This window comes from Octodon degus, unplaced genomic scaffold (assembly GCF_000260255.1).
Source record: "Octodon degus isolate 3935 unplaced genomic scaffold, OctDeg1.0 scaffold00185, whole genome shotgun sequence".
NCBI classification, from domain to species: Eukaryota; Metazoa; Chordata; class Mammalia; order Rodentia; family Octodontidae; genus Octodon; species Octodon degus.
In genome coordinates, this window is record NW_004524761.1 from 2,168,892 (window position 1) to 2,194,025 (window position 25,134).

The window sequence follows — 25,134 nt, forward strand, 5'->3', positions numbered from 1 at the left end:
AAATTTGGAGCACAGCTGAGTTACATGTTGTTGCAGTACAGGTTCTCCTATGTCCCGAGTCTTCACTGACCTTGAAAGGCTAGGGCCAAAATGTTGGCTAACCTTGCAGCCCTTCCTTTTCTCCAATTTTGAACTGCTAACTTAGGTTGTTAACCCTCTAAAAGAGAAGCTAATTATTAACCTGCAATAAATGTAGTTCAGTTTACCCTATCTGTCTAAATATCAAACATTTTGGCATATCATGGAACAGGCATTTTCCATCAGATATTGATATGTTGAACTTTAAGTCCTTACAGAATATGAAGGAAAAATAACTATATAAAAGTAGAAATAAGCATTTACATATTTTTACAAAGAAATTTAGAAACCTAACCATATACGGAATTGTAAGTCCTTATACTAGGGAGACAATACAATATTTACAGATGTGGGTCTGGTTTATTTCACTAATAAGTATATCTTCAAGTGGCATCCACTGAAATATGAAGGATTCAAGTTTATCATTCTTTATAGCTGAGTAGTACTCCATTATATAAAAGTGCCACATCTTTTTCAACCAGAAAAAATTGAGACACTAGACTTTATTAAAATTTAATATGTCCGGATTTAAAAAAAAAAAAAACAAAAACAAAAACAAAACATGGCAGCAGGAAGGGAGTCAGCCCTTCCTCATTCACAGGGAATCTTGGTCAGGGAAGAGGCAGTTGGGGAAAGCAGAGACCCTGCAACTCATCAGACCTGTATTTGCCTCTGGCTGACACTCCGCCTAAGGATTCCACACTCTGGCCATGGCCGCCAGTAAACTGCAAGCCCATTCTGCGTTTTGTGTCTCCTCAGCATGGGAGAGCAGAGGTGCTGAGAGATGGGATTTTCTGGCCGTGGCTGACCCCTGAGGAGAAAAGCTAAGCCCAGGTTCACAGCTCTAGGGAGAAACAAGAGATCAAGCCAGCAGCTATGACCTCCAAAAAAGTCCACTACTCTTAGAAACTGCAAAAACAGCATGGGATTTTACTCAGAAACTAACTTCCTCTGTACAGCAGGATAGACTTGGAGAAATCCAGTGCAAAGCCCACCATATTTGAGAAAGTTTAATCAGCAGCCACTCAGGAAGGGCTTATTTCAGACTGAGCCACAGAACTACTACAGAACTTTACTTCAGGCTTTTCAGGATTACCATAGTGACTAGGAGAAAGATGGCCAAAAAAGTCAGCTGTGGAGAGGGTATGGACTAGACATAGACCTGAAAAATTTCATCTCAGGCTGGGAAGGATGCAGGGTCACACTCTACATGGTAAGAAGCCAGGCTCCAGCATGTGTGGCTTTCACAGCCGATGGATCTACAAGTGCTGCCACTAATCCAGAAAGCTCCAGAAGCCACTCATATCCAGCAGAGCCCACTGGGCTGACTGCCTCTCTCCCTTTCTTACATTGGATTCAGGCTATCCGCCCCAGGGCAGGTGTAGCACTCACACCATAATCTCAGCATTGGATCACAAATTAATCACAAACTCTACAAGCCACTCCAGTGACTGCATGAGGCTTTTTGGGGGAGAGGGGCTACTAGACACAAACCACAACACCTGCACTGGCTAATAAGTAGTGGCTAGTTTGGAGTATCTGTCTTTGCCCATCATAAGGCACTGTCCTCCTACCCCCCATCAGGCATCTTTCTGTCTCTTATTTCACTCTTTTGCCATACCCCTCATACAGGAAGTTGGGGCTATTGGCCACTTCCCTGATATCCAACTTATGAACAAGTTCCATTCTGGGAGAATTGTTTGTAGGTGCACTTGTTACTAAGCAACAAAATGAGTCCTATACAATATACCTGTGAAAGTTCACAGTTTCAATGTTCATGAATCAAGGGCTTTCTGTACCAAATAGAAATCCAAAATATTAAAATTTATATCAAAAGTATGGGCAGCAGAAGTGACCAACATGAGGCTAGAGTGTGAGATCTAGAAGACAGGGTTAATATCAGTGATCAGTTATTCACAGATACCTTTAAAACAAGAACACTAGAAAAACTGATTAGACTCCTGCCATGGCACAAGATTAACTGGAATTAGCAAAACATTAGAAGATAGCACAAATGATATACAAAAGCTTTCTGCTGAAATAAAGGTTGAAAACTTTCCAAATATAGGGATATGAGTTAACATACAGTAAATGAGGCATGTAGAACCCCAAACAGCTCCGATAAAAAAAAGAACCTCTCCAGACACATCATAATCAAAATCCTGATATTTCAACACAAGAACAGAATCTTCCAAGCTAGCAAAAGAGAAAACTAGCAACAAATCACTTACATAGAAAAACCCACCAAAAATTTAAGCAGGGTTCTCAACCCAAACCTTAAAAGGCTGGAAGAATTTGGAGTAAAGTGTTTCACAACATAAAGAAAGCAACTTTCAACACCAACTGATATGTGATAAACAACTATCTTTTAAAACTGAAGGAGAAATCAGCTATTTCCATAACAAAGAGCACTTTAAGAAATTCTTGACCATAAAACAAGTGCTACAGAGCCAATTCTACATGAAGAAAATAATCTAAAAGGGCCTTATCTCAATTTGAAACAGCAATTTATTACAAATCGACTGCCAATACCACATTAAATGGAGGAAAACTGAAAGCTTCCCTTCTAAAATCAGAAACAAGACAAGGATATCTGCTATTACCATTCCTGTTAAACACAGAACTCAAAACAATAACCAGAACGATTGGACAAGAAGAAGAAAAAAAAAAAGGATATGTATGGGAAAGGAAGAAGTCAAATTATCATTATTTGCAAATGATGTGATGTAGAAGACCCAATAAATTGCACCAAAAACTCCATGAATTAATGACCATATTTGATCATGTAGCAAGACACAAAAAAAATCAAGACACAAAACCAATAGTGTTCCTATACACCAATAATCAACTCACTGAGAAAGTAATTAGGAAAGCAACAGCATTTACTACAATATCAAGAAGAAAAACAAAATACTTAGGAATTAACCTAATCAAGGAAGTAAAAGACCTCTACAACAAAACTACAATACTCTGAAAAAGGAAGTGGCAGAGGACATCAGAAAGTGGAAAGACGTTCCCTGTTCCTGGATAAGTAGAACCAGCACTGTCAGAATGACCATACTTACAGAACTTATATACAGATTTAACATAATCAAAATCAAAATACCAATAGCATCTATCATGGAACTAGATAAAACAATCCCAAAATTCACATAGAAACAGAAGAGGCCCAAGCACAGCCTACAAAAGCAAAGCAGGCGGTATCACAATCCCATATGTAAAGTTTTGTTACAAAGCTGCAATGATAAAAACAATAGGATAGTGGCACAAAAATGGACATAAAGATCAATGGAACAGAATAAAGATGCACAAAGCCCCAAGCACATTCAGCTACCTATCTTTGTTGTTGTTGTTGTTGTTGTTGTTGTTTAACAATCACATAAGGAAGCATTTATTTGGGGTTTAACATGAGAAATCATACAAACAAAATTTGTATAACCACAAATTCACAGTCATAATACATAGCAAAGGACAAAGTAAAAACAAAGAAAAGTAATTGGCAGCTATATACAGTTGGACAGTGTATCTTGTACACTAGAAAGTCTTTTATAAAATAATCCTTAGAGCAACAGAAGACCAATCTTCAGTGCAGTCCTGGAAGATTTCTTTAGCATCTCCCATTTCCTCCAATGTCTTCCTCTTTAGTATGACTGGTAACTGTTTTGGTGATTGCCACCTCCTTGAGAGGCCTTGCCATAAGCGCTCTGCTCACCACCGTAGTCTGCATATCCCTGTCCATATCCATACTATCAAACTGGTTCTGGAAAGCATGAAATCAAAGTTGCACAGCCCAAAGAGTTATATCAGCAGTAACAGCAACGACAAAAAGGAGGAAGAGGTGCGGCAGCTGGTGGACGAGGTGGTACTAGGGATCATGGTAGAGATCAGGGCCAAAACCTGAACCAAGGATTTAATTACTATTAAGACCAAGGATATGGAAATTGTAATAGTGCCTATGGTGGTGATCAAAACTATAATGGCTATGGCGGATGAGATTATACTGGGTATAGCTATGGGAACTATGGATATGGGCAGCTACCTGATCTTTGGCAAACAGACTGAAACACACTAGAGGAAAGATAGCCTCTTTAACAAAAGATGTCGGGGAACTACTATCCACATGCAGGGGATTCAATCTAGACCCCTATCTCTCATCTTGTACTAAACTAAAAATCAAAATGGATCAAAGATCTAAATGTTAAAAAAGAAGCAATCTGCTGGAAGGTCAATTCAGTAAAATCGTTGAAAACATAGCATAGGCAAGGCCTTCCTGAACAGAACGCCAACTGCAAAAGAAATACCATCAAGAATCAACAAATGGGATTACATCATATGAAAATGATTCGATTCTGTGCAGAAAAGGCAACAACCAGCAACAACCAACAGGGTGAAGAGGCGGCCTACATGCCAGAGGACTGGTATTCAGAGTATATAAGGAACCCAAAAAAATTAACCTCCCTAAGCAAAAGACCTAATCAAAGCATGGGCAAGTGAGATAAATAGACATTTCTCAGAATAAGTACAAATGGATGTTTAATACATGAAAAAGTTTTCAAAATTTCTGGCCATTAGTGAAATGCAAATTAAACCAACACTGGGATTCTGTCTTCCTCCAGAAAGAGTTGCTATCATCAAGAAATCAAAGACTAATAAATGCTAGTGAGACTGTCAGGGAAAGGAACCCTGGTACATTGTTGGTAGGAATGTCAAGTAGGACAACCACTAAGGAAATTAGTATAGAGGTGCCCCATAAGTAAAAGTAGAAATTCCATTTGATCTAGCGATTTCCTGCTTAGGTGTCTTCTTAAAAGCATTTTCTTTGAAGTGCTAAAGACAATATATCACAGTGATGCACACACGCCCGTGTTGATAGCAGCACAGCTCATAACTAACTCTTGGAAGCAGCTTATATGGCCATCAACAGATGAATGAGTAAAGAAAATGCAGCATTTAGACACAATACAGTACTTTGCCAAAAAGAAGGATAAACAAGTCATCTGTTGGCAAATCATGCACCTTGAGATCATGATGTTAGGCGAAATAAAGTCTGTGTTACCTGTGTTCTCCTATATGGCAAACTTATATTATAAATAGGAAAATAAAAGATAGTAGAGAGCATGCAGCTGATCTTCCGCAAACAGAAAGGGACCAAGAGATAAAGGGAAGGGGAAGCTGGGGAGGAAGGGAAGGAAGGGGAGGGATGAAAAAGAATCAAGGTGTGTTCTGTGCTTGCAGCACCTCCCTACAAGAAGGTAATCATTAAGTACTGCAAACACATACTGATGGGAAGTTAAGAGTTGAAAAAAAGAAACACAGCCCTACACCATTTTCCTAGGATGACTTCTCTACTCTTAAAAAAAAATGCATTTAAAAACTTCTGTGGTGAGTAAATGTAACACAGGAAAAACCTAGATAATAAAGGCCTCGAAGAAGAAACAAAACAAATATGTTTATTCCTCACTGACAATTTTAAGAAAATGAAAGTTGCAAGTAAAAACTCTTTGTAATGCACAAATGAAATAAAGAACTTGTATCTGTGAAAAGAACTCTCAATGCTTAATAAGAAAAACAATTCTACCCTTCAGAAATGGGCAAAATATTTGAATATGTGCTTCACCAAAGAAGAAATTTAGATGGAAAAAGATGAGCAGGCATTCTCTCAGGCTTTCACAGAGAGCACACTGGCCAAGCAATGGCCGTGACTCACCACATGGCTGACACTGACAAAGGTTCTACAATCTGAGGTACAGGATCTCAGGATAAATCCTGAAGGGATTTCACTGACCTTCTCAGACCCAAAAGCTACAACTCTTGTTGCATAGGTCCTGTTTTACCTTGGTCTTAACCATCCAGCAGAAAAGTATAAAAGCGAAATATAAGAACTAAAGCCATGCTGTTATGTTGAGCTGTAGCAGACTCAGGTCAACAATTTCTGACATTGGCAGTCAAGCAGAAGACCCAATAGTATTATGGGCTACTGGACTCTTTTAGAATATTTTGCTGAGTTTACACACCTATAATAGTCAAATAATGGAACTTAACAAAAAAAAAGTGTATACAGATGAATGTCCACTTTGTATCTGTATACTCAAAGTGGTTAGGATAGATATATAGTTACATTCTTTTAATGAATAGAGGGATTCGTTCTAGTGGTGTTTGTAAATAGGATATCATGTCAGCATCTTGTACAGCAATTAAGCACTAGGAAGAATGTATGCAATGTGTTAATTATTGAAACTGTCCTACCAGTTTGGTTTGAAACTGTCTCATTGCTATTTGTTTCTCAATAAAATTATGGAAAAAAGTTTTTTAAAAAAGATGAGCAGGGATGGGGAGATATCTCTAAGCACCTGCCTAGCAAGTGCAAGGGCCCGGGCTCGATCCCTGGTATCACATTCCGCATTGTTATGCCAGCCACCAAGTCCATGTGTGGTGGCTCACGCCTGTAATCCGAGTGCTGGGGGTAGGGGCTGAGACAGGACGATCACTACAATTCTGAGCTGTATAGTGAGGCTCTGTGCCAAATAAATAAATAAATTTAAAAATTTTTTAAAAAGATGAACATAGTCATTTGGAAAATACAAACTAAGTCAAATGAGATACTCTGATATTTCTACTACAATCTATTAAACTTAAAAGACCACAGCAACATTAGTGAGGGTGTAGAGAATGCCAATAAAGTGCTGAGGGACCTACAGAATGGCACAGCCACCACAGAAGGTAGAATGGAAGGTTCTGGAAAAGAAGTTAAACACATAGCAATCATATGGCCTAGATCAGGGAGGGCAAATCTCTTAGAGTTGTGGCACACAGGCAGTAGATTTGCCGCCACCGGCCTAGACATCCTACTTATAGGTGCTAACCTAAAAGAAAATGATGGAATGTTCACCCCATGAGTGCCCAGAGCAACTTTGCATCCAAGAAAGACATCACACAATGGAAACTACCACAAGATGAAAGGCTACATTGGGGTGTACTCATGCAATGAATTTATAGTCACATGATAACAATAAATGAACAATTGCTATTTACATTACTATGGGTGACTCTCAGTAGCACTGTGCTAAGTGACAGAAATCAGTCACAAAAGTTCTCATGCCATGTGATTCCCTGCATGCGGCATTACATAAAGGCAAATCCACAGTGACAGAAATCAGATCGGGGACTGCCAGGGGCTGAGGATAAGGGAAGCCTGACTCCAAACCAAAGAGGTTCACAGGGTGCTGCCTGGATTGCGGTGCTCACTATCTGTGTCACCCAGCTCCAGATACCGTAAATTCTGCTTCAATAAACCTGAAGTTTAAAAAAGAAATGTTTGGGCTGGTCAGACAGCTCAGCAGACTAAAGCGCCTGCTTAGGCAGAGAGCAGCAGCTGGAGTTGGATCTCCATCATGCCAAGCCAGGCCCAGCCCCAGGATGCGATGAGATGGTGACTGAGACAGGGCATGGTGGTGCGCGCCTGTAATCTCAGCACTCAGGATGCTGAAAACAGGAGAATCACTGTGAGTCCAGTCTGTGTAGTGAGACCCTGTGTACTCTGTAGACTCGATAGACCCTGTCCTAAATACAGGAGAAAAAAAAAAAATAAAAGAAATTTTCAACTTGAAGAATAAGAGCTGGTAAAACATCTATCATCTCTGTAAACCAATAAATACTGTTCTAAAAAATCGATAAAACAGATGCAGAGGTCGCTGTTGCTTAAATAACTTTAAGGAGTTTAAACAGGTCTTTCATAACATTTGATTTAAAATAAAGTACAGCAGTAAGGAATTTATACAATTTCAGGATTGTATAAATACCATTGTTGTATTTGATGTATTCTTTTTAAAATAAGTTTGCTATGATGGAAAAAAAATCAAGAAATAACATCAGAACATCTACATGAGCTGAATTACAAGCGACTGAAATCTTTCTGTTTTCCCTTAGAAAATGGAAAAAAAAATTGCTAGCTATTCCTCAGAGATCTAATATCTAGAATATAAAAAGAACTCAAAAAAATTGAACACCCCCAAATAAAAGACCCAATCAAAACTGGGCAAGTGAAATGAAAAAACAATTCTCAAAAGAAGAAATACAAATTGCCAAACAATTCTTTTAAAAAAAATCTTCTTCTCCAGACATTAGAGGAATGCAAATGAAAACCTCACTGAGCCTCCATCTTATTCCAGAAAGAACAGCCATCAGGGAATCGATGCTGCCAAGGCGGCAGGGCAGCAAAGAATCCTTCTCCACTGTCAGTGGGACTGTAGGCTAGTATCACCACTACAAATATTCCTCAAAAAACTAAACCCAGAAATTCCGCTATTTCCCTGCTAGGTATCTTCTTGAAAGAGTTGAAATCACCACCCTACTGTGATGACCACACCTGCATCTATAGCAACACAACCCATAATGGCTAGATCTTGGAAGCAAGCCCTGTAACCAATGGGAGGATAAAACGTATTTATACACAACAACGTATCACTCTGCCGTAAAGAAGGATAAACTGGAGTCATCTGTAGGAAAATGGTTGGACCTTGAGACTATAACATTAAGTAAGATAAATTAGAGACACAGTGTAGTATCACATGATTTCTCTTATATGAGAAATAACCCCCAAAAAAGTAAACAGTAAAATAAAGGATAAATAATAAGAACTGGGGAAAGAAAGCTTTCTTATATGGAAAGGGCATTAAGAGATGAAGGACTGGGCTAGGGAGGGGTGTATTAAGACGTGTCTTGTACACAAACCAGTCCCCAACAGGAATGCAACCATTGCAGGTACTAAAAAGAATGCGATGGAAACATTACTGATATAGGGGAAAGAAACTCCCAACCTGCTAGATGTCCCCTACAAATTCCTGCTCTTTAGAAATCAAAGAATAGGCTGGCAAGATATCTATGAGGTCTAAGTGCCTGCCTGGCAAGCATAAGGGCCCTGCTGGATCCCTACCACCACACTCCGTGCTGGCCCCTAGCAGAGCGGGCCACCAAAACTGGGTGTGGTGACACACTCTTATAATCCCAGCACTGGGGAGACTGAGACAGGAGGATCTCTATGAGTCCCAGCTGTGTAGTAAGACCCTGTACCAAATAAATAAATATTTTTTAAATCAAATTTAGGAACAATAAAATTAAGAGCAGAATATAAGTAGTAGGGAAAAGAAGCTTTTGTCTGAGAAACAGAAGGGGTCCGAGTGGGCTGCCAAGGACCCTGCCCTTTCTAGGGATTTTTACAGAGGAAATCTTTGACACGAGGCAGATCCAAGGCGGGAAACATGGGGAATCGCAAAGTGGGCATGAGGTGAGACAAAACTATAGTCAGCCAGTAAGATTATGAGTATAATTGTTCAGGTAAATTTTGATTAAATCAGGATCAGATGGAGAAGTCAGTCACATAGCAAGTGGGCAAGGCTTTGTATAATTCTTTTGTGGCTGGCTCAGCCCGCCCTGAGGGTGGAGCTGGTGGGGCACATGGTGCTGCGGGATGGAACCCTGCGGCTCCTGCACTGCCTAAGCCTGCCTAAGCAGGTGCTTTAGAGCACTGAGCTATCTCAGTGGTCTAAATACAAAGCAAAGTCTCTTCCTGTGGGGTTGGGTCAGAGGCTCTCCCTGGCTTTCTCAAAGTGATCAATACCTATTGAGAATGCCGACCCCTGATGTTCACCCTTAGGAGGCATGTGGGTGCAGTTCGTTGATCTTTTGACTTGAGGTCTGGCCCACAGCTGGGGGGCCTCTCTGTCCCACAGTTGCCAGGTATCTCATCTTCTGCCTGGGTCCTTTGCAGGCCCAGCCCTGTCTGACTGCCCATGGTATTTTATGTAACCTAGCTGCCTATTACAGTCCTTCATAAAAAAAATTGAAAATGAGAATATTAACAATATCTGTTTCCAAAGATTTCAACCACAATGAGTTTAATATACACTGCCAGTGCTCTGAGTGGTAAAAGGTCACATAAACAGTAACAAAGAGAAAATATTTTTCATGTCCATGGAGCCAATTCTGAAGAGTTTAGTATATGATTTCAGTGACTAATTTAGAAACATTTCAAAGGGGCTGGCGAGATAATTCAGTGGTCTAAAGCACCTGCTTAGGCAAGCTTAGGCAGTGTAGGGACCACAGAGTTCAATTCTCCTATACCACATGCTGCGCCAGCCCCACCCCCAGGGCGGGCTGAGCCAGACACACACAAAAAATAATAAAATATTTTCAAGGACAGTGACCACAGCCAGTCGTACAGTTTTGGTGCTACGTGAGTTCAATAATGTCTTTGAGAATCTGTTTAGCATTTGCCTAAACAATTCCATTTAATAGTCTAGAGCAGCAAAGGCAAACTCAAGGCGTACATGCCATGGTGGGATGTCCATTAAGCTCCAAAAGGTTTGTGCTCACTGCTCCGGAGCATTTAACATAGCTTGGAACAGAGGAATATAGCTAAAGGGTTTAAAATAAAATTTCAATTTTATCTAAATAATTTTTCCACTTATAGTTGAAATTTTTAATTAGATCCACCTACGAGCTGGTCAAAGTGCAGATCATAATTAAAACTTTTCCAAGTCTAATGTAAAAGTTAAATAATGGAATAGTTCTCTAGATATAGCCTCCAGTACCTCAAAGATAAAGATTTTTTTAAAAAATGATTTTTAATAAATAGGTCTCTAAAAATATGAAATCTATAGTTCTCTTCAGCAAAATATAATGTGCTGCCATTTATAGCATAGTTATATTTTAAAAGACAGGCAATAGCAAATGGTGTCAAAACTATGGAGAAAATTAGAATTATGACACAGTTCTTGAAATCAATAGCATTTCTATACACCAATAACGAATCCACAGAGAAAGAAATTAGGAAAATAAGTTTATTCACATATAGATTCAGAAAAAAAAAAACCTAAGAATCAACCTAACCAAGAAGTAAAACATGTCTATAATGAAAATTGTAGAAGTATGATGAAAGAAACTGAATCAAACATTAGAAAATGAGATGATATCCCTTGTTCTTAAATTGGCAAAATTGATATGGTTAAAATGGCCATATTAGGGCCGGGGAGATGGCTCAGTAGAATAAGTGCTTGCCTGGTAAGCGCAAGGGCCTGAGTTCAATCCCCGGTTCTGCAAAAAAATAAAATAAAATAAAATGGCCATATTACCAAAAGCAATCAATAGATTCAATGTAATCCCTGTTAAAATGCCAATGCCATTCTTCAGAGAATGAGGTAAAAATCCTAAAATTCATATGGACACCCTAAACAGACACAGACACCCTAAATAGCCAAAGCAATCTTGAGGAAAAAAAAAAAAGCTAGAAGCATTACAATACCAGATTTCCAGTTATACTGCAAAGCAGTAGCGTAAAAAGAAAACCTACAAAGTAGGGGTGGGGAGGCTTGCCAGCCAGTCCTCTGGTAGAGGACTACTATCTAAAATATATAAAGACCTCAAAATCCTAACTTCTAAAAAAATGAACCAACCAAAAATGGGCAAATGAACTCAATAGACACTTCTCAAAAGAAGTAAAATGACCAATATGTACATGAAGAAAAAGTTCCTCCTCTTTAGTCATTAGGGAAATGCAAATCAGAACAGCTATTGTCGAGAAAATAAAAAGTAACAACCCTGGTGAGGATATGGGGAAAAAGAAACGCAGCCACAATGCTGAGGGGAATTTAAGACAGTGAACCAGTATGGAAATCAGTATGGAGACTACTCAAAAAACTTAAGGTAGAAATTCGATTTAACCAAGTTATACTTCTAAGTACATTCCTAAAAGAATTAAAGACATCATACTATACTGCTACACACATACCCACGTTTATAGCAGAGCAATTTATAATAGCTAAGATCTGCAAACAGCCTAGACATATGGCAACAAACAAATGGGTAAAGATTATCGTGTGTGTGTGTGTGTATGTGTGTGTGTGTGGTGTGTGTGTGTGTGAGAGAGAGAGAGAGAGAGAGAGAGAGAGAGAGAGAGAGAGAGAGAGAATTATTCAGCCATAAAGGAATATCATTTACAAAATTATTGGGCACTCCTTTCCTACCAGACTCATCTCTAGCAAGCCATAAAATGGCCCAATTAAGAAAGTAAACAACACACTGAACTAATTCAAAGAATATTTAAGTAACCTATGAAAAAAAACAAACCAGAAAACCTGTGCCTGCTATTACCCTTTCCAAGGAGGACTACAGGGAATAGGTGGGCACCCTCTTCCCTAGCTTTCTATTCCCTCAAGAATGTATAAATACTGGATATTCGCTTCCAGATTGCAATGTGTCTCATTTCCCCGAGTGCCTGCACTCTCTTCTTGAGTGTGCACCATACTGTCTTTGCTGAATAAACCCTACTCCTGCCTCTTTGCGTGTCCCGAAAGTTCTTTTTCTGCAGAGGGAGTTGAGTCGGGAGCCTGCTGCAGCGCAGTGGGTTAGGTGTGCTGCCCTACCCACGGCTCCCCTGGGTGAGATTCCCGCACCCTCCAGGTAAAACCTCAAAAACTGGGCAGTAAGGGGTAGAAAATCATCACAAACCAGCTGAAGCAAAAAATTTGTTTAAAAAAAAAAGCTGTACCTAACAAACTGGAGAAGCAGATCTCTGTGGGTCTTCCTCTACAGACCTCACCCTGTGAGACGGTGACAGCCCATTTTAGGAGACAGGAGAGGCAGGGCTTTTTTCCAGAATCCCACAGCTCTGTACTCGCTTCTCATTGGCTAAAACTGGCGTTGGGTCTGCCCACCCTTCAGTCAGTCAGTGACAAAGGAGAGCAGACACCCTTGCTGAAAGACTAATCCTGATGAAAAAGGGAGCTTCTCTGTGTCCACCACAGAACACTTAGTAAATAAATATTTGATGAAGGTTTAGATGGAATAATGAACGGCCCCATCTACAATCTACTGAAATCCGTGCTCTTTCAGAAGATACTGTTTTCCTTGTTGGTCAGTCAAGGGGAGGAAGCACTTGCTTTTGATTTGTGTATAACTAAACACTGATTAGTCTGAGTATATCCCCACATGTCTTTGTTGAATAACTATCAACAATTAAGCAAAGACTATCATTAACAAGAATAAGCTTGAAGCAAGGGGCGTGGCACACACCTGTAATCCCAGTTCTCTGGAGGGCTGAGGCAGGAGCATTGAAAATTCAAAGCCAGCTTGGGCAGATCAAGGACTTAGTGAGTTCCTGCCTCAAAATTTTAAAGACAAATAAAAAAGGAGAGGGGCTGGGGATGCAGCTCACAGCAGAGTTCCTAAAGCCAATCCCCAGTATGAACGCACTACTAAGCTCGTAGTAGGAGTCAGACAGCAGGTGTAAGGCAGCCTGCAGCAAGATTTCAAGTGAAGCAGCCCGAGGTTCTCATGTGTTCAAATCCCAGCCCCTCTGTTTTTTATTCCGTGATCTTGGACAAGTTGCCTAACCATTCCAGGCCTCTACCAAAAGGGAAAATAACAGTTCCTACCTGATAATATTCAGCAAAGTCAGTCTGATAAATACTATCATTCGTAATGAAGCATCCTGAGTCAGCTTACTGCAAACTATATGTGAACGAGGAAAGGTGCCTTTTCTCTGACTCAGAAAGCACAGTACGATAAATAGATGACAGCTACTAAGGCAGTCTTTCATTAGCTGGTAAGATCATGGCAGATAGTCACTGTCACCGAAGATGGAGACTGCTTCCTTTGGGGATGTGGCCCTTTCCTATAAGAGTGCCACCACAGACTTTCTGCACTTGCCCCAACCTGTACCTCTGACAAGGTAACTTACTACTAGTTGCTCTGTTTAAATTTTATATATTTATTCAAAAGAAATAGAAACATACCTTTATACCAAGATGGCACCGAAGCCAAAGCAAAAGCTTCAAAGGCCAAGAAGGCCTGGCTAAAAGGCATCCACAGCCACAACAAGAAGATACCAACATCACCCACCTTCTGCCATCCCAAGACACTGTGGCTCTGGAGGCAGCCCAAGTACCCTCGGAAGAGTGCCCCCAGGGGAAACAAGCTTGACTGCTATGCCATCAAGTTCCCCCTGACCACAGAGTCAGCCATGAAAAAGATCAAGGACAACAGCACACTCGTGTTCATTGTGGATGTCAAAACCAGTAAGTACCAGATCAAACAAGCTGTGAAGAAGCTCTATGACCTCGATGGCGCCAAGGTCAATCCCCTAATCAGGCCTGATGGAGAGAAGAAGGCATAATGTTGGACTGGCTCCCGATCATGATGCCCTGGATGTTGCCAACATAATTGGGATCATCTACACTGAGTCCAGCTGGCTAATTCTAAATACATACTCCCCCCCCCCTGTTTAAAAAAAAAGAATGAAATGGAAACATATAACTTCAAAAAGGCTTCTGCACAAAATATCCATAGCTTTATTCAGAGAAGTCAAACCTGGAAACAGAAATGTCCACTTACGGGGCACGGCTAACTGTAACATACTCCTAAAATGAAACATTAGTGAGTCAATGAGATAAGTTCATATAGGCATAAACCTCAAAGACTTACTGAATAAGAAGCAATGCACATGCATGATTCCGCTTATTTTTCATTCTAGAAATGGAGAGTGGATGTACAGTCATAGAGGGCAGGCCAGAAGCCGCCTGGGCCAGGAGTCGGGGACAAGTAGAAGATGACTGGCACGAGACCAGGAATGCTGACGAGAGACGTTCGGCATCATGACTGCTTCAAGAGCACATTACATTTCACAATTCATGTCACTCTTCATTTAAAAATGGGTACTGCATATCACATATAAATTATACCTCAATAAACTTGATTTTTAGTGGAAAAAACTACATGACTATGGGCTTTGTAAAAATGTGGGCCTATGCTTATGCAATATATAATTACCCAGTTTTATTGGCATTTCCATGTTCCAGCATTTATCTGCATATTTTATTATTCTCATAACAGCTCTTGAAATAGATTCATGTGGCTGAGGAAAAGTAGGCATTGGAATGAATTTGCCCGCTATTGTAAAACCAGTAAGTGGGCAAGCTGCGATGAAACACTGGCTGCTTTGGGTCCAGAGCCTGTGGTTTACTTGCTCTGCCACACCGCCTCTCTAGGCATGCACACCCCTGTTCACACACAGACCTGAGGAAAGGCAGGGAGCCTCCACCCCGCGGCATCGCCGGTGTTTATTTCTGCATACTGGGATAGAATTTCTGGGGGTTTTAATTCCCTGCAATTTTCTAATTTTTGTGTAATTGGTCAGTACACAATTTTAAAGTAATGACAAAATAATTCATTATTACATGTTAAGTAATACTAGTTTTATTAGCGTAGTAGTTACATAAATTGATCTAAAGACTAATACAAATGTCAAGAATTTAGCAACTTGAAGGGGCCGGCCAAATAGCTCATCAGATTAAAGCACCTGTTTAGGCAGGCGCAGCCACCAGGGTAAAACCCTGGCCTGCCCTGCCCTGCTGGCCTTGGCCCCAGGGCATGCTGAGACAGCGATTGAGACTGAGTGTGGTGGCATGCACCTATAATCCCAGCTCTTTGGGAAGCAAAAAACAGGCAGATCACTGTGAGTGTGATCTACACAGTGAGACCCTGTACATTTGTAGACCCTGACTAAAAAAAAAAACAAATAGCAACTTGGAATAAACCACTAACATTTCTTTTTTCACTGTTTACATTTCTTAACACAAACATAAAATAGCAGAAAAAAGTATCTCAATTAGAAACTAAGTCTACAATAATAACATTACTGCCATGGTTAAATGTTCATTAGTTTTCATGACTTTACTCAACATCATTCTAAGTTATCGTGTTAAGGGAATGAACACTGACCAGTTGGATTTAACCTGGACCAGACTACAAGTTGGCTCTATATGTCCCATAGTGTCATCTTTGTTTGTATAATTCACACATGTAAATATACCCAGAAGATGCCTTAATCCAAGGCCACATGAAATGAGTTAGCCTGATGGCCAAGGGCTGCCCCGTGTGTCAGAATTCAGTATGAGCCCAGGACAGCACACATATTATTCTTCAAAAGAGTCAATCCAATATATTTTAAAATAACAAAATGGCACAGAGAGACTTGCATAATTACAGACAACCCAATTATTAAAATAGTACGGACAGGCCAGTAGATACCCCAGAAGCAGATCCAGACAACAGCGAAATGTGTGGCCTGCTAGTGTCTGTGAAGTAGTCTAAGTGGCACAGAGCGGGCCTGGAGCTGTCAGTGGAGACTCTGGTTCCCTGAGAAGAGACTCCAGCTGCAAAGGCGAAGGTAAGGGGGAGAGGCGGAACTCTGATGGCACTCTAGGCGTCCTCCATGCAGCTCTGTCTGAGTGCAAGGGCGTCTGTTGGTCTTTTCCCCACAAAATCTCTTTCTTTTATTTAAGCCATTGTGACATGAGTTTCTATACCAGGAAGCAAAAGCGTCCCACAAAGTGACAGACTGAGATCACAGTGATACAAACAACCCTGTGGGAAAGAGTATTTTATCATCACCTGTTTGGAATTGCCAGTTCATAATAAAAAGCAGCTCTTAGCTGGTTTTACTCTTTTCTGCATTCTCAGTAGATGATACTCTTCCTCCCAGCCGGCCCAGCACACAAGGTTGTGCTGCTCCCCGTCATCCCATCCTCTCTCTTCTCCTCTGTCTTGGTTTGATGAACCCAGCAAAATGAAGAGGATTCGGAGATTTTTGAACTGCATATAAGAGTCCAATCTCACCGGTAAGAAACTGAGTCTTGGAGAAGAGACTACACTTGGCCGAAGTCTGCTTTAATCCAGAGAGCAATGACAATAAGAGATCATGTGCTGAGGTAATTGATAAAACAAAGCCCACAGTGCAATGGAAAACCCCGTGGTGGCAGGGGCATTTCTGCTCCACAGGGCACAGCCTGCACTAGGGAACTTGCCTGGCTGACTGCTGGCACACTCAGTCCCGTTAGTCTCAGAACTGGTCTTGGAGATACTGGGACCTGAGCTGACTTCGTATCCCAAAGACAACTGCGCAGCTGGAGAAGGGGAAATTTCACCAAATGCCTGGCTGCCCCTCACTGTGACACACAGCATCTTAGGACAAAGCCTCCCAGAAGTGCTGAGTGAAAAGCCACAGGGGCTGGCCCAACGTAGTTCAGGTAGGGGCCCACTGGCAATTACAGGTTTGCGTGTGTGGAGGGATAAGATTCTATACCCACTGTTCCTTAGTCTCAGAGTTACGAGACTGGGAAACAACAAATCCCCAGTTACTCTTACCCTTGGTTAATTGTAAAGCAAAAAAGCTGATCCCTTCTATTTCTGCCCCTACCCTTCACTTTGTCATAGTGGGCAATGAATTGCTACAAAAGTTACTGTGGACATGAAGATATGGGTAGAGAGGAAGAAAGGACCAGATTAAAAGATTGGCTTTCTGTGGGGCCATGTGGCCTTAGACACTGCTTATAAAGAGCTCCAGTGTCGGAAAGACTCAGGTTCAAAGCCAGCTGCCTAAGGTGAGGCTTTATGACCTTTGGCCCAGCAGCCATCTGTGCTTCCATTTTCTCATCTATAAACTGGGCCTGCACGGTGTTAAAATGAACTGAAGACTGGTGTGTCCATTGTGTTGGTGGCCTAGTGTCATCAGAAGGTCAGACTGTTCTTTCCAGAGTTTCCATCCACGTCTTCACCCTCATCAGGTCTGGTCCCCCACGTCTGAGCGGCGTGCACAGTTCCACTCATCCACTTCACAGCAGTGCACAGGCCAAGTCCAGACATCCCGAGCCCCAGGCCTGCAGTCACGTCTTCATAGCTCTGAGCTACACTCAGATCTGTGAGGGATACAGCAGTGAAGTAACCACAGCTGCCTCTAAACAAATTAAAGAAAGGTCAGGTTGGAAAGAATAGTTAAAAACAAAACAAAGTCCCCTCTACAGGGGTGCCTGGTCTTGTTACAGCAGAGGCCAAGAGGGAGCTCATTTTCAAGGCCAGAAGCACCAGGTAGGCCTGAAGAAGAGAGCAGAGCTTTGCCTGGCTTTTTGGTTTCTCTTTAAAGAATGGCACAGAGGACAAATATTTTAATTCCCTGCTCAGGAGGAGGCAGGATAATGAGGTCAGCAAATACTTCTTTAGTCATCCTTGAGGAATCTTCTAAGTGATTCCTGGGCCAGGAAATTCCTTCTTGTAGGCTTCTTCAGCAGGACGTGGACAGCTACCTGCCTTCAGCAGGAATTTTCTGCTAAAGTTTGGAGTGGTCACATTCATCATAGGGAACTTGTACCTGGACATAATCTATCTTAATTCTTTTTCCCCCTCCTTTCCCCTTCCTTCAGACCCTCTTCCCCTCCCCATTTTCAAAAGTTTTGTTTCCATCTTTATACTTTCATTCTTAACCCCTTTTCCTTTCCTTCCCTTCCCTTCTCCAACTCCTCCCTTGTTCCCTTCCCACTGAGCATGCGCCACCTACTTCCCAGTATGATTTAAGTTTATCCAACATCATACTAAATGATCTAATTTTTATGAGTTCTTTATATATTCTAGATATTTGACCTCTGAGGAGTATCACTCTGACAAACCAACAGCCAACATCATACTAAATGATCAAAAACTGGATGTTTTTTCTAAAATCAGGAATAAGAAAGGATGTCTATCAGTACCAGTTCTGGTCAATAAAGTTCTGTAAACATTAGCCAGAGCAATCAATTAGATAAGAAATAAAAGGAATAGGGATAGAAAGGGAAGAAGTTAAATTATTATTTGCTCTACATAGAAGAGCTCAAAAATTCCACCAAATACTCCTAGATTTAATAACCAGATTTGATAGCATTGTAGGATACAAAGTCAATTAATTACTACACACAAATAACAAACTCACTGAGAGAGAAATTAGGGAAACAATAACATCAAGTAAAATGAAGTACTTAGGAATCAGTCTAATGAAGGAAGTTAAATATCTTTACACTGAAAATTATAGTACTCTTTAAAATTATAATTATAGATAATAATTTTAATTTTATAGAAGAGGCTATGAGAAAATGGAAAGCTATGTCCTGTTCTTGGGTAGGCAGAACCAATATAGTGAACACGGCCATACTTCCAAAACTGCTACTCAAGTTTATTGCACTTCTAGTCAAAATACCAATATCCCACCTCACAGAGTTAGAGAAAATAATCCTAAAATCCATACAGAACCAGAACAGACCTAGGATACCAAACACAAATTCTGGACAATAAGGGCAAGGCAAGAGGCTTCCGAATCCTGGGCTTGAAATTATACTACAAAGCCACAGTAATAAAAACAGCATGGTACTGGCAAAGAAACAGACTCAAGGATCTGTAGAACAGAACAGAAGATGCAGAAACAGCTAAGCACACTTGGCCACCTTATCTTTGACAAAGGGACCAAATATCTTCACTGGAATAAAGATAGCTGCTTTCATAAGTGGTGCTAGAAAACCGACTTTCCATACACCGAAGATTAATTAAATCTAGACTCATGTCTCTCACCATGCACTAAACTGACACTGAAATGGATCAAAGATCTAAATATTAATATGGAAAAAATCTGTTGGAAACTAGGATAGGTAGAACTCTTGAAGACATAGGTGTAGGCAAAGACTGAATTGCAAAGACAAAATCCTGATTGCACAGGAAATATTAGAAACAACTGGGATCGTCTTGAATTAAAAAGCTTTTGTGCAGCAAAAGAACCCACTGACAGAGTGAAGAGTTTTGTTCTAATTTGTCAGTCCTGATGGGAAGACAGTGAAGCCCCTTGGGGACTTCTCTGGGTCACAGCTCAGATGCTCGCCCCTCCTTGGAGCAACCTCTGGCTCCTGCAGAAGAGGCCACCATGAATGTTTCCTTCACCACTCTCACATTTTATATTTTTATTAATCTCTTTATTTCTACAGATTTTACAGATACAAAGTACTGTGCCACTCTCATGGCTGTCTTCTCTGTGGGGCTGTGAGAACTAAAAGGGCAGGAATAGGAGATTTCCTCAGGCTTTTCAGCACCAGATGCCCATGAGTCTGTGGCATGAGTCACGGCGCCTGCCTGCTTGGGAGAAGGGATGCCAGTCCAGGCCCTGCAGCACCTCCTTCTGCGAGTGTGGATCAGTCACTTCCTTTCCCTGTGCTTCGAGTTCTTCAGTTAGCAAGAACATGACTGCTGAGGGCTCCCACAAGGCAAAGATACCGTGATTCAGTGAGCATAGGGCTCGAGAGGGCTGGAGGCAACTCACCTCTCATGAGTCAGGCTGCCTGGCAAGCAGGACCTGGGGGAGGTGTTCCATGGCTAGTAGTGATTCTAAAAGAAGTTTCATGCTGTAATCTGACTGACCTCAGATACCTTCACACACTCAGCAAGTTCAGAGCCTTCTAAAACTGAACCGGGGGTTCCACACTTCACAAGCTGAACAGGTAACCCTACAGGAAGTATACCAGGGAGAAATATCAACAGTCACACCCATGCTAGGTCTGGTCTTGAGATGCAAGTTTTCCTTCAGCGTTTGAGGCTCTGTCCTCTACCCTCAAGCTCCCATCATTCCACCACCCCTGAGCTGGCCAGTACTTCTCTGAACCTGGAGCTCAAGTCTCAGGAAGGTTCTGGACTATCTGAACCCAGCCCCAGCCTTTATATATAAATTAGCATATACAGAAGTACCTGTGCATTACAGGTTAAATTTTGTGCCCTTCCAAATTCAAATGCTGTAGTCTTAACCCTTCACACCTTCAAACACAGCCTGCCTGGGAGACAGGGTATGTACAGAGGTTAAAGGGCATAATGATCACTCGGCTGCACCCCCCTCCAGGATGACTAATACCCTCATGACAAGAGGGAATTCAGATAGAGACATGGCACACAAAGAGAGGGCCACACAAAAATGACAGCAGACATCAAAGTGATGCTTCTATGAGCCAAGGTATTCCACAGATAGCCACGAACTGCAGCAACTTGGGACAGATGCTCCTTCACATCCTGTAGGCCTGCTCTCAGGGTGCAGCTCCCAGACCTGCGACACGATGGGCTCCCATTATGTAAACCATATGCACAGGGCACTGTACGGTAGAAGCTACAGGAAACTGAACACAGCAGCGCCTCTGTGTCTGTATATGAAATCTCCTTCTCTAAAATCAACATACATATGTCACATACTCCTGTGAACAGTCCCAGTGTACAGGTGCAGATGTACACGGGCACACACACACACACAGACACAAACACACAATACTGGTTACCTCAAGGATAAGGGCCTATGGAACTGAGGTAGGAAAAATAATTTTCACTGAATATTCTTCTTTACCTTTTAAACTTTATACATGGTGTGCGTATTATTGTCTTCTTCCCCCATGCTCCCAAGTCAAATAATTAGCCATTAAAGAAATCATAGTAGCTTTCCGAAGACCACAGTTCTCATCCTGAAAATACTCATACCTTCCTAATGTAGCCTTATCATATCCACAGTTCTGGATCCAAATCAGAATTGTGCGGGTTTATTCCTGGGATGGGCAAGGTGAGTGTGCAAATAATATTCAGGTCTATGCGACAGGGAGCTCCACTACCTCAGAGCTCTGCCACAGCCTGAGTCAGGCAGGTGGCTCTGAAAGAAGGGCTCGCTGCATACAAAGAAGTCCTTCCTCTCTGGAGCAAAGGGGCAGATGGACAGTCCCTGTGAGAGTCATGAGCCCAGGCCCAAATGGCTGTGCAGATGGAGGAAAGCTGGGCTGATGCACAGGAGGCTCGAGGCCAGTGCCCCGTGGAGCCTGCCCCCTGTGAGCTGCACCTGCCAGCAGGTACGGGTTCCAAGGGCCAGGCTGAGCCCCTGCAGCACAGGAGGCATGGAGAGGCAGCTCGGCTATGGCTGCCACCAGGACTGTGATTGGAAAAACTGAAACCAATTCAATGCAGAAGAATTTAGAAGGAAGGCTGTCGAGTGACAGGCTGGTTAAATCCTGGCTCCAAATATCATGACCAGGCGTGGACACAAACGGCAGGTGGGGTGGGGGTCTGAACCCAGAACATTTGCACTGAGCTACATCTCTAGCCCTTCTTTTATTTATTTAATTTTTTCTTTTAGACAGGGTCTCACTAAATCATGAAGTTGCCATGGGTTGGTTCAAACTTGTGCCCCTTCTGTGTCAGCCTCCCACACTGCCAGGACTGCAGTGTGCTCTGGTACACACAAATGTCACCTGTCAGTATCTCAGGCATTGATAGTTGTTTGCTTTTAAGAGAATCCTCGAAGGACAATAGCAAGACCATCTCTCCTTCAGAACCCATAAACAAGCACATTTCCCTGGCCAGAAAATCCAGAACACAGTACTCGTCATGGCTTAGAGACACCCCCGAGATCAGAAGGGCAGGCAAAGCCAGGGGTACCAGAGCACACTGCAGTCCTGGCAGTGTGGGAGGCTGACACAGAAGGGGCACAAGTTTGAACCAACCCATGGCAACTTCATGATTTAGTGAGACCCTGTCTAAAAGAAAAAATTAAATAAATAAAAGAAGGGCTAGAGATGTAGCTCAGTGCAAATGTTCTGGGTTCAGACCCCCACCCCACCTGAAAAGGGAAAAGGCATAAATATAAGGTCAAGTGAAAGAAGCACAAGAGAAAGGTGAATCTGTAGCCTTGAGCACTTTCCTAGAATCACCCTCCCTATATTTAGCAGATTATGAAGGGCAAAGGACAAAACTCTGTGTGTTTAGCACCCATTCAATGTACTAGGGTGCAGGTAACAATTCCAGCTGGCCACTTCCCTTCTGGAAGCCCTACTATGTCCACTCCTGGGAGAACAGAAGTCAACAGGGCAGAATCCTTGACCTCAAAAAGCAAACACAGTACAAACACATAAGCACTCACTGCAGGACAGAGTAATGCATTAGAAGAACAAAGATACCCAGCACCTGCTCTGGGAGGACTAAGGAGGGGAAGAGGGCATTTTTCCTTCCATAGAAGGGGATTTTTTTTAAACTGATTGTTTGAGACAATATACAGTGGCCATAAAAGATAGAAGAGATTAAACCTCACATTTAAGAGATATTTGCTAATAGACCTACAAAAAGTTCTAACTCATCTTTTTCTTAATTATCCTGTTGTGATTATTTGACTTGTTTCTTTGGCTTTGTCTCCTCCAGACTCAAAGCTATACGTCTACCCAAGAGAAAAATGCCTGTCATCTATCGAGGGCCTTTGGATAAAGCCTGTGAAGAATATATCTGACTACCAGTCAACAACTACCACCCATTTCAGCGTGAAGAAGCCAGAGTGGTCTTCGCCCATATTTCCCTTCACGGCAGTTCAGGTTACTTCTTCAGAGGGGGGAGTATTGCAGGCAGCCGAGTTAGATAAAAATATTATAGGCAGTCAGACAGGGCCAGGCTCTTGAAGGAGACAGCACAGAAGATGAGATGCCTTGCAACTGTGGGAGGGGCAGATGCTCCTGCTGTGAAACAGACCTAAAGACCTAAAGGCCAAACAATGCTAAAGGAGTAGCACCTGGGATTGATATTCTAAATAGGTATCAATCACGTGGAAAGACACAAGTGCATCACTAGCCCAACCCCCAACAGAAAGAGACCCTGTCCCACATTCCAACCCCCAACAGGAAAAGACGCTGTCCCATATGTAATCCCATGGTTGACCATAGTTTTGTCTCACCTCCTGCCCACCTAAGCAAGTTCCCATTCCCTTTACCTTAGCCTCACATGGTTTTACACTATAAAAGTCCCTGGAAGAGACAGCTTCCCAGGGAACTACCCACTCGGGCCCCCCACCTGTCCCTTTCTTGGACAGGAGTTTTCTTTCTCTCAATAAATATATTCCGCTCATAAAAAAAAAAAAAAAAAAAAAAAAAAAAAAAAAAAAAAAAGAGTAAATAGGCATCCCCTGGGTTAAATGAGGAAGAAAAAGAAGTCCAGACAAGAGAAGACCTTGATCAAAGGCCAATAGCTATGGGTTAAGAAGTAACTGGGGAAGAGGTGAGTGGCCAGGTACGCAGGGGGAGGAGTCTGGGCGAGCCAAAGGTGGAGAGGTTGGGGCTGCACACAGCTATGTAAGAGTCCACCCCACAGTCATCAGGGAGTCACCATAGGCCACATGGTGGTGAGAGTGTGCCTGTGTCGGCAGTGACTTTACACTTAATACAGAGAGAAACAAGGGGGAGGTAGCAAAAGGAAGATGAATTAGGAATTAGGAGGCTGCTGAGTCAGTCCAGGGGAGGGATCATAAAGCCCTGCATGTCAACATGGGAGGCTGCAAAGAGGAAGATGCAGCTAAGAACCACACTGGATTTGCAGTGAGAGGACCTTGTAGCTTTAGAGGGGCTGAAAAGGAGGTTTCAAGTTTCTGACTTGGCTTGTGACACTACCCCAGGGGAGGAGGGGTGAGCCATCATTTGGCACACATCGTTTTATTAGTGAGGATGAGGCTATGGGTCATCTAACTGGAGGTGTCCAATAGGCCAGCAGAAGTGGGGGCATGGGCGGGAACCTGGAAGAGAGGACTGTGATGGCATAGTTTTCTTGTGAGACATTCCTGTCCAGCCTCCATTCCTTGGTTTTGGCTAAGGCCACTGTGGACAGAGTGGCGGGGGAGGTGCTCTCTGAGGTCCTGGGTGTAGTCTTACAGTTCCAACAGCAAGGCTGCTCTCTTGCTCTGCCTTTGCTTGGGGAGCAGAATTTGGGCAGGCTCAAGGGTTCCTGGCAAGATGGCAAACCAAAAACATCTGCCCAGCTCTAGAGCCTGGCATTTAAGTCCCACTTGTTTTCTAGGTGAGCTTCCCAGGCAGGATGAATTCTTGTGAAATCCTGAAGTCTCAGAAAGCCCCAGGACTCCGCCTGGGAAACGGAAACCCAGAGGTGGAAGGGAAAGGAAAGTAGCTAAGGGGAGGGAAGGGAAGGGGAGCCAATAGGAGGCAGCATCAGATGGACATGAAAAGCAGGTAGTGATCCGTGTCATCGGAAGGTGCCCTGGTATAGGAGAGAGGGGAAGGTACAGCATATTCTAATAGAATTACTGTGATGCTAGAAGATTTCGTGATAATCCTAACAAGATCATTTTCACACTGGAAGACGCTTTAGGCTGCAGGGGCATCCAACCCTCATGGGCACTCTGCACCTACCTGACATTATCCC

The 25,134-nt window shown here is 42.3% G+C and overlaps 1 pseudogene; it reads left to right on the plus strand.

Moving 5' to 3' along the window:
- The first annotated feature begins 3,847 nt into the window (after window positions 1-3,847).
- The window catches only part of LOC101591071, a 28,690-nt pseudogene continuing 7,403 nt past the window's right edge, over window positions 3,848-25,134 (plus strand).